The 13995-nt window shown below is 37.2% G+C and overlaps 1 protein-coding gene and 1 long non-coding RNA gene across 2 annotated transcripts in view; one reads left to right on the forward strand and one right to left on the reverse strand.

The window, feature by feature from the left end:
• LOC309857704 (GTP-binding protein Rit2) overlaps nt 1–13995 on the forward strand; it is a 201237-nt gene that overhangs the window by 126728 nt on the left and 60514 nt on the right. The gene's annotated exons all lie outside the window — the stretch shown is intronic.
• The window catches only part of LOC309857705, a 29033-nt gene continuing 17327 nt past the window's right edge, over nt 2290–13995 (reverse strand). The window contains exon 3 of the long non-coding RNA XR_014307864.1: nt 2290–3070. This is a non-coding gene — a long non-coding RNA (uncharacterized lncRNA). The remainder of the gene's footprint in view (nt 3071–13995) is intronic.

Here is a 13995-nt window from a genome sequence, read left to right on the forward strand (position 1 = left end):
AGACCCTTTTACAGATGCATCTAACCTGCACTTATTGCTCCTTCCTGTGACAGAATTCTTAGGATTGTATGTTTTCTTGTAATACATAATGCCAGGTGCCAACATCTTCCCTTTTGCTTCTCCAAGGCAATGTAAAGGCTCCAGATTTCGCTGTCTTTCTGTGCCTGTTCACTATCCATTAGTGAAAACTTGCTTTCACAGCCCCTGGGGAGGGCCCACAGGGAGCCACTCTCATGGGGTGGGGAAATGTATGGGTAAGGCATGTGGAATACTGGGGTGCCTATGGGCTATCTGGGGAAATGCACAAGTAAGGCATATCTGTGGCCCATGGGTGGGACTCCCAAAGGAGTCTATGACACCTTTTGTAGGATCTACATACCTTTAGATATATTCAGAGCCCTGGGTGCTGTTCTCCCATAAGCTCACTTCCCCCTGGTTGTACAGCTCATGACTCAGAATTGTGGATGAGACGAGAAAAATGGCCCTCTTTGGCAGTGTCCCACACAGCTAGGGAAATTGGAAACTCACTTGCATCTTCTCACTTTCCCACGCAGAAGAAATCATGGCTGAAAAGGTTTCTTTTGACCTTGAGCTCTGCCACATTATGAGACAGGTGATGTGAGAAAAGCCAAATGGTTTCTCTTCTTTTATCTAGTGTGTCCAAACTTGGATGTTGTTTTTCTCTAATGGTGTGCAGGAAATTCTCCACTGGTCTTCTGGACTCCACAAAAACTCTCTCCACCATGGGCTAATTATCTAAAGCCAGAGTTCTCCAGAGGCTACTGAACTATAGTTGAGAAGGACTAGAACCATTTTATGAGCCACCTCAGGGCTCAAGGTGGGACTGATATCTGCGTGCCCATTTCACAAGGCAGAGTTCAGTAGGATTCACACTGAGTCTTTTGATGTATTGTGCTGAATCCCACGCTCCCACAAAGGCTCTTTGTGGATGAATGCCAAATTATTGCTCAGGGAGAAGGGATACAGACAAGGGGCATCTTATTTGGCCATCTTGCTAATGTCATTCCTCTGCATAGGAATTTTTTATTTTTAAGATTTTATTTATTTTATTTGACAGGAAGAGATTACAAGTAGGCAGAGAGGCAGGCAGAGGGAGAGAGGAGGAGGCAGGCTCCCTGCTGAGCAGAGATCCCAATGCAGGGCTCGATCCCAGGACCCTGGGATCATGACCTGAGCCGAAGGCAGAGGCTTTAACCCACTGAACCACCCAGGGGCCCCTGCATAGGAATTTTTTAAACTTCTTTTATCACACTAGAAGTCTATTGCTTGTCAACTAATGTATTACAAAAAGATTAGCTTATTGAGATAGTTCAACATTTCCTTCTCTAATTGGTGAATAATTTCAAAATTATTTCATATATTATTTCATCTTTGAGTGATTTTTAGATACTAAAAACCCTTACCAATATAAGAACTCTTATCAGAATCTTAAATTTCTGTATCAAATGAGATGAGCCATTTTTAAGTTTAACTTAAAACATAAGTGTTTTTTAATCAGTTGGAATAGAAGATAATTATACCAAAATTTAGAGAATGAACATATTTCTATTTTAACCCAAATGTTTGGGGCACCTGGGTGGCTCAGTGGGTTAAGGCCTCTGCCTTCGGCTCAGGTCATGATCCCACCGTCCTGGGATGCAGCCCAGCATCCGGCTCTCTGCTCAGCAGAGAGCCTGCCTCCTCCTCTCTCTGTGCCTGCCTCTCTGCCTACTTGCGATTTCTGTCTGTCAAATAAATAAATAAAATCTTAAAAAAAAAGTTAAACCAAATGTTTATTTTTTACATTTAACTTGTTTTACTTCTAAAAAAATATTGTCTTGCCTTATCACATCATATGCAGTTAACTACAAAACTCTTCTTAGATTATTTTAATATATATAGACTAATAATTTACTTTCTAGCTCTGTTGATCACCACTAATCTATTTAACCAAAATTACTACCCAAACCTATTTGAATATGTCTTTTGAGTCCATATTGCAGTAATCTTACCAGATAAGGGAGATGTAATTCTGGATAGCTTGAGAGAAAATCTCAATAAAGAGGTAAATGGAATAGAAAGATAATCAACTTCAACATCCAAAATATAACTTCTGCTACCTTATTCATAAATAAAAATAATGATTAATAAATGACGATTTCAGAGGTAGTTGGTTTCTATAAATAATAAGATAAAGACATTAGTAAATTCAAAAGGTACAAGCTACTTCTTTTCTTCTCCTAATTTATTTCAGTATTAAATAATGTGGCTTAGTTCTTTTTTGGGGGGGGGGGGGTAATGTGAGACTGGGAAAATTTGGGACAGTCAGTTTACCCAAAGAAGCAAACAAAACTTGAATGAAGCCTAGGTTGGGATGATAAAATTGGAAATTACTGTTGATAGGGAGAACAGTGAATGTGTATCAAATCAGCGAATAAAGGGATTAGTGGCACTGTTATCTCCATTTTACAGCTGAGGAAACTAAACTTAGGTTAGTATCTTGCCCAAGGTCACAATGCTGGTAAGGTGACAGAGCCACAATTCCCTGAGGGCTATCTAATTCCCAAACCCATAGTTAACTGCTACTTAAAGAAGCTTAAAATGAAATGTTAGAGGTTTGTTTTGCTTTGTTTCATAAGTAGATAGAACATAAGCTTTCAAATTGCCAGACATTAACATAGTTTTGGGATTCTAGGACACCCACATAAAGAGAACAGGAGAGAGAATATAAACATCTATGTAATCAGCAATATCAAGTTATTAGCACAACCAATCCCAACCATGAATTGAAGAAAAAAAAAAAAAGATCCTTGTATGTAGTTTCAATAGCTTACTTTATGATAAAACATACTCTTAGTCCCAGGAAGGATTTTCCAAAGAAATAAAGCCTCCATCCTTTTAGCATTTCCTCTTTTTAGTAGTGTTTTCCATTTTTATCTTGTCAGTGTGCAAACAGGAAATGATAGTAGACGTTGTTCTTCGGTCTTCCATGTTAGTGCATACTTCGATAAATATTTTCCTCAAAACACGATCCCCAAAACTTCAGGCAAGACCCCAGATGTTTCCTGACCTGTGCCAAAAGTAATACACTTGCTCAATTTCGTATTTTTAGTATTTTTATAAGTATTTTTAGATTTAGCTTAAAATTGCATCTCTTCTTATAACTACACCATGTGCCTGGTTCATCATATTGAGTATGCAGTCTAATAAATTGTTCTCATTCTGCATGAACTGGTTTTTAAATAAGATCTCAAGCATCTCTGCATTGTTTATCATTTTTTGAACCCAAGTATAAGACTACTAGGATAAATAATAATTATTCTAATTATAATCCTAGTTAAAATTCATGCTTTCTATTTTTACCCTATTTTAAAAATTCTATCCAATTTTGATTCCTGTACCTCCTATATTTTGCATTTGAGCTTTGCATTTTGTGTTTCTTGCAATATTTACATGCCTGTTTTATAAGTCATTTTCATGTAAAAAAAAAATAGACACATTAATAAAGTAAGCTACAGGTAGGACGATAGGCAAAGCCCTGTAGTTCTCCGAATCTGATGTCCACAGTGACACTGAGCAGAGGTCCAATGTCATAAACTGTGAGTATACGGTTCAACAAACTTCAACTATATCCACTAGCACTAGCATCCAATTAATATTTTTGCATACTAAATAAGACTGTCCTGAGAAACACTTTCAGATGGCTGTTTAAGCTTCTTCCTTGTAACTCAAAGCTAAATATGAGAAAGAGATAAAGAATGGCAGTCACCAATCATTGGTGCTAGTGAAACCTGTGGGAGAAGATGAAATTGCCAAGGGAATGTGTACAGAATTGATAGAATGGAGTAGAGGATATGATTGTTAATTCAAAAAAGTAGGAGCTGTTCAGAGGGAAAGGAAAACTAAGAGGAAAATGTGAGGGAGGTTGAAGAACCAATCAGTGTCCTGAGAACAAAAAGAGGGACAATTACCTTAAGGATCAGCTCTGAGGTTTACCTCTTTGAGCAATTTAAGCAGGTTAAAGTGAGTGTGAATAATGGTTTAAATATAAATCCCTGAAGTAACTTGGAATTAAGATACTGAGGAGAGCAGCTAGCAGTTAAAAACTAATGCTATGTAAAGTGGATAAAGTTACAGTAAAAGTCATCCTAAAAAATAGAAGTATGTGCATAAGGAAATATACTATTTCAAAACCCATATAGGACCAATTGTGTGTAGCTAGGGAACCAGACTAAGAATGGATGGAAGTTGTTGTGCCATTTGTGTGATGATCCATTTCACAAAGGAGTAGTTGGAAATGCTATTTTTTAATGAATGCCATTTATTCAGCTACTCTTTTGATTAACTAATGTTTATTGAGCCAGACCACATGCCAGATGCTTTTTAAAGTGCCGAGGGTAAAATGGAGACTGACATAGGAGCATTCCTTACTTCATGGCGCCTATAGCCCAATTGAGGAGGGGAGATATAAAACCTATACACAGAAATATCTACGTTTATATTATGATAAACTCAATGAAACATATGTGCAAGATCTATAATAACTTGTAGTGGTGATGTGGTTTTGGAATATAGGCGAGGTTTGATGGGGAGAGGTCCTGAGCCATTGGCCAAGAAAGAATTCTTGAGACTTGAGACACCTTTGGTGCAAAAACATGGCTTTATTAAAGTACAGGGACAGGACCCAGAGGCAGAAAGAGCTGCACTGGGGTTATGAGGGGCAACTGATTATATGTTATGGGGTTGGGGGAGATAAGGGAAAAGGGACATTTTCAAAAGAACTTTCAGATGCTAAAGAGGACCTACAAGATACTGGAGGCCTTGCCATTGTCAAGTTAAGGTTCTTTTTCCCTCTGGTAAAGCAATAATATTAAGATAGTCAGGAGCTTCCTGGAAGAGTATCACACTTATCCCCCCCAGAGTGTGTTGCAGGGGGGTGGGGGGGCGGGGAAGTGTTGCAGGGTGTCAGCTTGTGTTTTGTTTTCAGCTAGCCTTCTGCTTCCTCAGCAGCAGAAGAAGTAGGCTAGTCGGAGACTCTAGGAAGTCTGCTCTGTATGGAGGCAATGTTCTAACTGAGGAGCCTGCCAAATGAAGAGGCAGAGGAAGCAAAAAACAGGAGAGAAAAAGTTTCTCATTGTAAATAAGAAACAAAAAGAAAGTCAGTATGGATGAAGAAGTGTCATGACAGGGAGAAGTATTCTTAGATTGGACCAGAAGGTTGTGCAGAATCCAGATCCTGGAGGGTTCCATGAGATGCTGGTTTTTATTTTAACATGAAGAAGAGTAATCATCCAAGAAGAGAAGTGACACGGATTGATTTCAAGAGATCATTCCAGCCACTGAGAGGAGAACAGGTCAGGCTGAGAATAAGAAAGTAGTAACTAGGAGGATATCGCAAGAGTTTAATCAGGGAACAGTGTTAGTTTGGGCTGTAGTAATGACAGTGAAAATGAACAAGCGAATTCATTTATCTAGGTGTTTGAATGGATATGAAAGATGAATATTTAATGAGAACTCCAGGAGTGAGAAATGGTGTTTTAGATAAAAAGTGTGACTAGGTTATCTCTCAGGTCCATATAATCTTAATCTGCTGTAACACCTTAATACCTACTTATATTGGAATTTCACAAAAAGAGAACAAACTTTGAATCCATTGTCACAGCTTCACTAAGGGCAGGGAGGGCAAGGAGGTAGAATTTCATGTGATTCACTGTATTTTTATTTCTTCAACAAGGCTCTCTTTCTGAGAGCCTTACAGAGTTATCCGGTTTATTTTCCAGAATAGTTAATTCCCTTCTGAGCACTGCTGAAGTTAATATGTTGACAGTGTGACAGAAGTGGAGGATAACAAGTAATTACAAACACGAAAACTAAAATAAACAGTTTATGCAGTAAGATTGGGTGCATTTCCTTGGGTGGATCATGATTAAAGACCTGTGAAAATCCCCTTTCCAGCATCCTGAAATCCTGAGGGGAGGGCACTTTATGGTTCCATCTGCATCGGAGTTATCACTAGCCTTTCTCCAACAGAGGGACAGAGGTTTCCAATTAAGCCTTTGTGGCAACCCAATTTTCAACAAGCAGTGCAGCCATTAATTGGCTAGGTGCCAATAGTAGGGGGAAGGGTTTAGGGAGAGAGTAGGTCAGAAATGAACATAAAACACAATTTAATGTCCTTTAACAAGTTGGCTTTCGTATAGCCCCATTAGATAGGACAGTCTGATTGAAGATCTGTAATTATCTTTCCAATTTAATATCTATTGGTTATGTGCTTTATTCTATTTATTTTTGTAATACTTAATTTTGGGTCAATAGACTTTATTAGAAGGGAAAGTCAATATTATAATAAACTATTGGAAATTGAATTAAAGCAAATTAGTTTTAATCAACTATATATAATCTCAATGTTTAAAAAATAAGAAAAGGACTCTTTCCTGGAAGTGATTTCAGTTTTAACTTCATATGACTGTAGAGCAAAATTTTCTGTAATATGAGGTTCACAAATCCTAGGCTGTTTTGTTTCCGTCAGAATTAATAATAATGAATCCAAAGGGAAATTTCTTGAGACAGTTGTTTAGGGCTTTCTGAATCAGAATTGTTTTTCACATGTGAGGGTAGTCAATGATGAGTAATAAATGATTGAAGACAGAATAACAATCTCAAATACAGATGCTGAATGAAACATGGGCTACAGTTCTGTAGGAGTAATGGCTCCAAAGATCAGATCATTAAAATCATATATGTCATGGAACTGTGTAACAGCCTACATATCTTTATGGAAGTTAAAAATTACAATCTAGAATAACAGAATATGCAGACATAAAAGCAAATAAAGAAGATAGACAAGAAAGTGTACAGAGAATCCAGTATCTAAGTTACGTAAAATCAAAATTCTAGCCAAAATGATGGAGGCAGAATTTTAACCCAGGTCTTAATTTCTATTCTACCATAGTTACCATTATTTAGCTACAGTATTTCAGGAATCGTACCTTACCGTTTTGGGGTTTTCTGAATCAGAATTGTTTTTCACATGTGAGGGTAGTCAATGATGAGTAATAAATGATTGAAGACAGAATAACAATCTCAAATACAGATGCTGAATGAAACATGGGCTACAGTTTCATTTAAATAAGTAAATTCCTGTGTTCTTCCCATTACTGACAACTATGTTGTTTCCCAAGTGCTCTTCCCATGTCAATCCAGTTTATAGTAAGGCAATGTTTCTGGACCTCAGCTGAAGAGGCAAATGTATTCTGAAAGTCTCTGGGGCAGCTCTGCTTGAAAGCCAAATAGTGACCCAGAGCCATTAGTCACAACCAAATCTTGATTGTCTTAGATCTGTCTGTGCTGAGGTGAGCTGTAAGAACAATTCCTCATGATTTGTAATAGGCAATAATATAAAATGCCCAATTTTTCATATTAATTACTTGTGACAAATTACAATAAAGAGCTGTAAGCTAATCTCCATAATACTTCAATCTTACTCACTTGTGGGGTTTTGTAATTTTTTTTAACCTTGTGAGATAGAAAGAGATGAAATTTTGGCTAGAGATTCCAGAATTTCACATAGAAGTGTGTTCTCTTCTTGGGATTTAAGTGAAGAAAAGATAGTGACACCACTAAAGTGTCATCTTCTCTATCTTCTCAGTACTATAATCCCCAACCAGGAAGTTTTCTAACTTTCTAAGTGACCCCTCCTTTAGATCTGGAGTGCCTTTTTTTTTTTTTAAAGATTTTATTTATTTATTTGACAGAGAGAAATTACAAGTACACTGAGAGGCAGGCAGAGAGAGAGAGAAGGAAGCAGGCTCCCTGCTGAGCAGAGAGCCCGATGCAGGACTCGATCCCAGGACCCTGAGATCATGACCTGAGCTGAAGGCAGCGGCTTAACCCACTGAGCCACCCAGGCGCCCTGGAGTGCCTTTTTAGATTATGTGTCTGGTTTCCTATCCTTTCCATTTCTTCTACATGGCTACAAATTAAGCAAATGAGTAGAGAAAGAGATTAAAAGGTACCAAGAACCTAATGTGTAGATGCTTTCTGTAGAATACATGTCTATGTTCCTTAAATTCCTCAGTCACCTATGAGGTTCTGTTCTCATTACAAATGGGAAAATAGGAATTTGAGGATATCTAACATTAGGCAGCAGAGGAATGCAGAAAGAAATGGAATTTTAACTTATTTGTAATGCTGTCACAAAAATCTACTTATTCTACTATCCTGATGCTCCAAGCTAATTCCTCTCTTTCCTTAAGGAGGCAAGAACCATAGCTGAATGCTTTACAAGGCAGGTATCAAATAATCTTTGCAATTCATTCCATTTTGACCTTACATTGCAGTTCTCATACCTGAACTCTAGAAGAACCCAGAATATACATATGAGGGAGATTTGTTAGAGAGGATTTTAGAGACCCAAAGGATACTAGTCCTGTTGACCAAGGAAACAGGAAGAGGAGCAGATTCTGAAGAACTATGGTGAGTTCAGTTTACAGGAGGTTGGATGAAGGTTTTATGTAAAAGGAAAAAAGTATTGAAACATGTAATAACATCCTAAGGTTTAAAAAAAAAAAAAAGATGGACATCTTTTAGAACTATATTTAAATCCTGTCACATCCTACATGAATTGTCTTTTATTTTTTAAACCCAGTATAATAGTGTCCATCTTACACAGATGCCTAATGAAAGAACCCAGTGAGAAAACTCCCATAAGCCCTTGCACCTAACACAGCTCACTGTGATCAGAAGCAGATGTGGGTGATCTTGCCAATCCCTCCCCTTAGTTTCAAGGGAGGGGAAAAAATTTAAATGTTCAAGACAATTTTTTTACAACCTTTGACATACTCAAGATTTTTCTGTGGAAGATACTATAGGTAAACAGTGTATGCCACTCACCAGTGTCAACTAACTTGGCAGTTATTTTCATTATATATTATTTCTCATAATGTTGAAAGAAAAATTGCATCCTTTCCAGTTAGCAAGGCAGGACTTGACGATTTTTCATTCCTCTTTTGATGAATGTCATGATATGAATCAGATTTACTATAAAATATGAACTATTCCCTAGAATAAAAGTGTACCATACAACAATTCCATTGCCTTTATTGGATTTGGAGTTTATTTTAGCTGATTGCACTGAGATGTCCATGTAAGCCATTTTGAAATCAAAAGTAGAAATGAGAGGTATAACCTCTGTCTCTAAGACCTATATATTTTAGCATTAAAAAGAAAAACCAATCCCTAATACTTGTATTTCTAACCCTCCTAATCCAGAGAATTTTTAGAATTTTGGACGAATAATGTAGAAGCAACCATTGTAACTAATGAGGAACTAACTAATTAATTAGGTAAACCCACTATTTTCATATAATAAATTATTCAATGATTATTCAATGATTTATGCTATTAAATGTGGTATCATATAAATGACTTACTTGGTCTGGCCCGGGTCAATATTTGTGCTTTAAAAATAAGAACTCCAGTAATTAAAAAGACAAGTAACTTGACTGATAGTACCAAGTCCATGTTAGAGCCCAGACTAATACATTCTATGTCTTAAAGTTGGTACAGTTCTTATTGTGTCTAATGGTAATGTCTGACTGAACTCCCTTCTTGGGAGTAAATAAAATATATGGTTATGAAATTACTGTGTTCTTTCTTGTACACTAGTTAAGTGCTAAACTTGGTAGCACAGAAAATAGATGTATTAGAAAAAGTGCTCATTGTGGGGTGCTAATGGAAAATATAAAAATGCTTAGAGATAAGAGAAGTTTGCAAAAGTTCTCAGGCTGTCCTAGGAAAAATGTGAAAAGAAAAAAAATTAAGAAACTTTTTAGTTAATCTCCATCTTTATCTCCCTCTAACACTTGATAAAAAGAATGAGAGTAAAATGACTCATGATTTATCAGTACTTGACAGAGTAGATCAACTTTCTCTTTTCTGAAATACTATCTTCTTTTGCTTGATTTTATTACTTTGGATTGCCTATCTGATTCTTCTCAGTTGTTTTTCTTTTGGTTCCTCCATATGTTACCAGTGTTCAGATCTCAATTGCTACATGATCTCACTCAGTTTCAAGACATTATTTAGCATCATTATATTGAAGTCCTTCCATTCTCTAGGTAAGACCATGCCTTAAATAAGAAGAGTCCAGATAAGAAAGATGACTGGATTTTAAGCAGCAGGGATGTACTTGGCAGTAGTATTAAATGAGGGAGAGAGATAGAGAGGAATGGTATGTGCCATTTGTAGAAATTGGTTAAAAAAGCCCATGTCCTCTCCAAGAGGCCAGGAAGTAAAATAGTTCAGTTTGTTTGTTCATTTGTTTGTTTGTTTATGTTAACATATATTATTTGCTTCAAGGGTACAGGTCTGTGAATCATCAGTCTTACACAAGTCACAACACTCACCATAGCATGTACCCTCCCCAGTGTCCACAACGCAGCCACCCTATCCCTCCCCACAACCCTCAGTTTGTTTCCTGAGATTAAGAGTCTCTTATAGTTTGTCTCCCTCCCAATCCCATCTTATTTCATTTTTTCCCTCCTTACACACCATGACCCCCAACCTGCCCCTCAAATTCCTCATATCAGAGAGATCATATGATTATTATCTTTCTCTGACTGACTTATTTCGCTTAGCATAATACCCTCTAGTTCCATGCATGTCATTACAAATGGCAAGATTTCAGTTCTTTGATGGCTGTAATATATATATAGATATAGATAGATATAGATAGATAGATGATAGATGATAGATAGATGATAGATAGATAGATAGATAGATATAGAAAACATCTTCTTTATCTGTTCACCAGTTGATGAGTATCTAGGTTCTTTCCATAGTTTGGCTATTGTGGACATTGCTGCTATAAACATTCAGGTGCATGTGCCCCTTTGGATCACTACATTTGTATCTTCAGAGTAAATACACAGTAGTGCGATTGCTGGGTTGTAAGGTAGCTCTATTTTCAACTTTTTGAAGAACCTCCATACTGTTTTCCAGAGTGGCTGCACCAGCTTGCATCCCCACCAACAGTGGAGGAAAGTTCCCCTTTCTCCACATCCTCACCAGCATCTGTCATTTTTTGACTTGTTAACTTTAGCCATTCTGACTGGTGTGAGGTGGTATCTCATTGTGGTTTTGATTTGTATTTCCCTGATGCCATGTATCTGTTGGCCATTTGGATGTCTTCCTTGCAGAAATGTCTGTTCATGTCTTCTGCCCAAAAAGGGTCGTTAAGAACCTCAGACACCCCTTTCTTTCCTTACACAGGTAGTGTGTGTGTGTGTGTGTGTTTTAAGATTTTATTTGTCAGAGAGAGAGTGTGCACAAGCAGGAGGTGGCAGGCAAAGGGAGAAGCAGGCTTCCTGCTGAGCAGGGAGCCCGAAATGCGGCTCCATCCCAGGACCCTGGGATCACTACCTGAGACAAAGGCAAACATTTAATTGACTGAGCCACCCAGGTGGCTGAGTGTCCCTGAGTGTCTTTTTTTAAAATAGATATAATAAGTTGGGTGGTATGAATGTCCTGCCTAAAAATCTCTCCCTTAGATTACTAAGCATTCCATCGTTTACAGACTGATTTAGGTTAACAAATATTTAAAGACACACCTCTCCCATTACCAAAAGAAAGCAAATAAACTAAGCAACACAGGTTTGCTGGTCATATGGGTGGTGCAAAGCAAGCTGATACTTAATCATACTGAACAGTTTTGAGGGAAAGTTTTATTTGTTCTTTGGGTGTTGAATTTGATAAGTTCTTTATAGATGTTGGATACTAGCCTTTTATCTGATATGTCTTTTGCAAATATCCTCTCCCATTCTGTCAGTTGTCTTTTGGTGTTGTTGACTGTTTCCTTTGCTGTACAAAAGCTTTTGATCTTGATGAAGTCCCAATACTTCATTTTTGCCCTTGTTTCCCTTGCCTTTGGTGATGTTTCTAGGAGGAAGTTGCTCTGGCTGAGGTCAAAGAGGTTGTTCCTGTGTTCTCCTCAAGGATTTTGATGGATTCCTGTCCCACATTGAGGTCTTTAATTCATTTTGAGTATATTTTTGTGTGTGGTGTAAGGAAATGATCCGGTTTCAGAAATGATCACATTCAGAAGAATGTGGCTGTCCAATTTTCCCAACACCATTTGTTGAAGAGACTGTCTTTTTTCCTTTGGACATTCTTTCCTGCTTTGTCAAAGATTAGTTGACCATAGAGTTGAGGGTCCACATCTGGACTCTCTATTCTGTTCCATTGATCTATGTGTCTGTTTTTGTGCCAGTACCATATTGTCTTGATAATTACAGCTTTGTAATAGAGCTTGAAGTCTGGAATTGTGAGGCTGCCAACTTTAGTTTTCTTTTTTAACATTCCTCTGGCTATTCAGGGCCTTTTCTGGTTCCATATACATTTTAGGATTATCTGTTCCATTTCTTTGGGGGAAAAAAATTGATGGTATTTTGATAGGGATTGCATTAAATGTATAGATTGCTTTAGGTAGCATAGACATTTTCACAATATTTGTTCTTCCAATCCATGAGCATGGAATATTTTTCCTTTTTTTTGTGTGTCTTTCTTGATTTCTTTCATGAGTACTTTATAGTTTTCTGACTACATATCCTTTGCCTCTTTAGTTAGGTTTATTCCTAGGTATCTTATAGTTTTGGGTGTAATTGTAAATGGGATCAACTCCTTAATTTCTCTTTCTCTGTCAGGGTGTTGGTGTATAGAAATGCTACTGATTTCTGTGTGTGAATTTCATATCCTAACACTTTACTGAATTCCTGTATGAGTTATAGCAGTTTTGGATTGGAGTTTTTGGGTTTTCCACATAAAGTATCAAATCATCTGCAAAGAGTAAGAGTTTGACTTCTTCTTTGCTGATATGGAAACCTTTTATTTCTTTTTGTTGTCTGATTGCTGAAGCTAGGACTTCTAGTACTATGTTGAATAGTAGCGGTGATAGCAAACATCCCTGCCGTATTCTTGACCTTAGGAGAAAAGCTCTCCATTCTTCCCCATTGAGAATTATATTCACTGTGGGTTTTTCATAGATGGCTTTTATGATATTGAGGTATGTATGCTCTATCCCTATACTGTGAAGAGTTTTGATCAAGAAGGGATGCTGTACTTTCTCAAGTGCTTTTTCAGCACCTATTGAAAGTATCATATGGTTCTTGTTCTTTCGTTTATTAATGTATTGTATCACACTGACTGATTTGCAGATGTTGGTCAAAACTTGAAACCCAGGAATAAATCCCAGTTGGCTGGTGAATAATCCTTTTAGTGTACTGTTGGATTCTATTGGCTAGTATTTTGGTGAGAATTTTTACATTCATGTTCATCAAGGACATTGGTCTGTAATTCTTTTTGATGGGGGTCTTTGTCTGGTTTTGGGATCAAGGTCATGCTGGCCTCATAAAATGAGTTTGGAAGTTTTCCCTCCATTTCTATTTTTTTGAAACAGTTACAAGAGAATAGGTATTAATTCTTCTTTAAATGTTTTGTAGAATTCCCTCGGGAAGCTGTCTGCCCCTGGGGTTTTGTTTGTTGGGAGATTTTTTATGACTGTTTCAATCTCCTTACAGGTTATGGGTGTGTTCTGGTTTTCTATTTCTTTCTGGTTCAGTTTTGGTAGTTTATATGTCTCCAGCAGTGCATCCATTTATTCCAGACTGCCAAATTTGCTGGTGTATAGTTGCTCATATGTTCTTATAATTGTATTTCTTTGGTGTTGGTTGTAATCTTTTCTCTTTCATTTATGATTTTATTAATTTGGGTCCTTTCTTTCATTTTGATAACCTGGCCAGGAATTTATCAATCTTATTGTTTCAAAGAACTAGCTTCTAGTTTTGTTGATCTGTTCTACTGTTATTTTGGTTTCTGCTCTGATCTTTATTATTTCTCTTCTCCAGCTGGGTTTAGGCTTTCTTTACTGTTCATTCTCCAGCTCCTTTAGGTGTAGGGTTAGGTTGTATACTTGAGACCTTTCTTGTTCCTTGAAAAGTC

This window comes from Mustela nivalis (genome assembly GCF_964662115.1).
Source record: "Mustela nivalis genome assembly, contig: HAP1_SCAFFOLD_1098, whole genome shotgun sequence".
NCBI lineage: Eukaryota > Metazoa > Chordata > Mammalia > Carnivora > Mustelidae > Mustela > Mustela nivalis.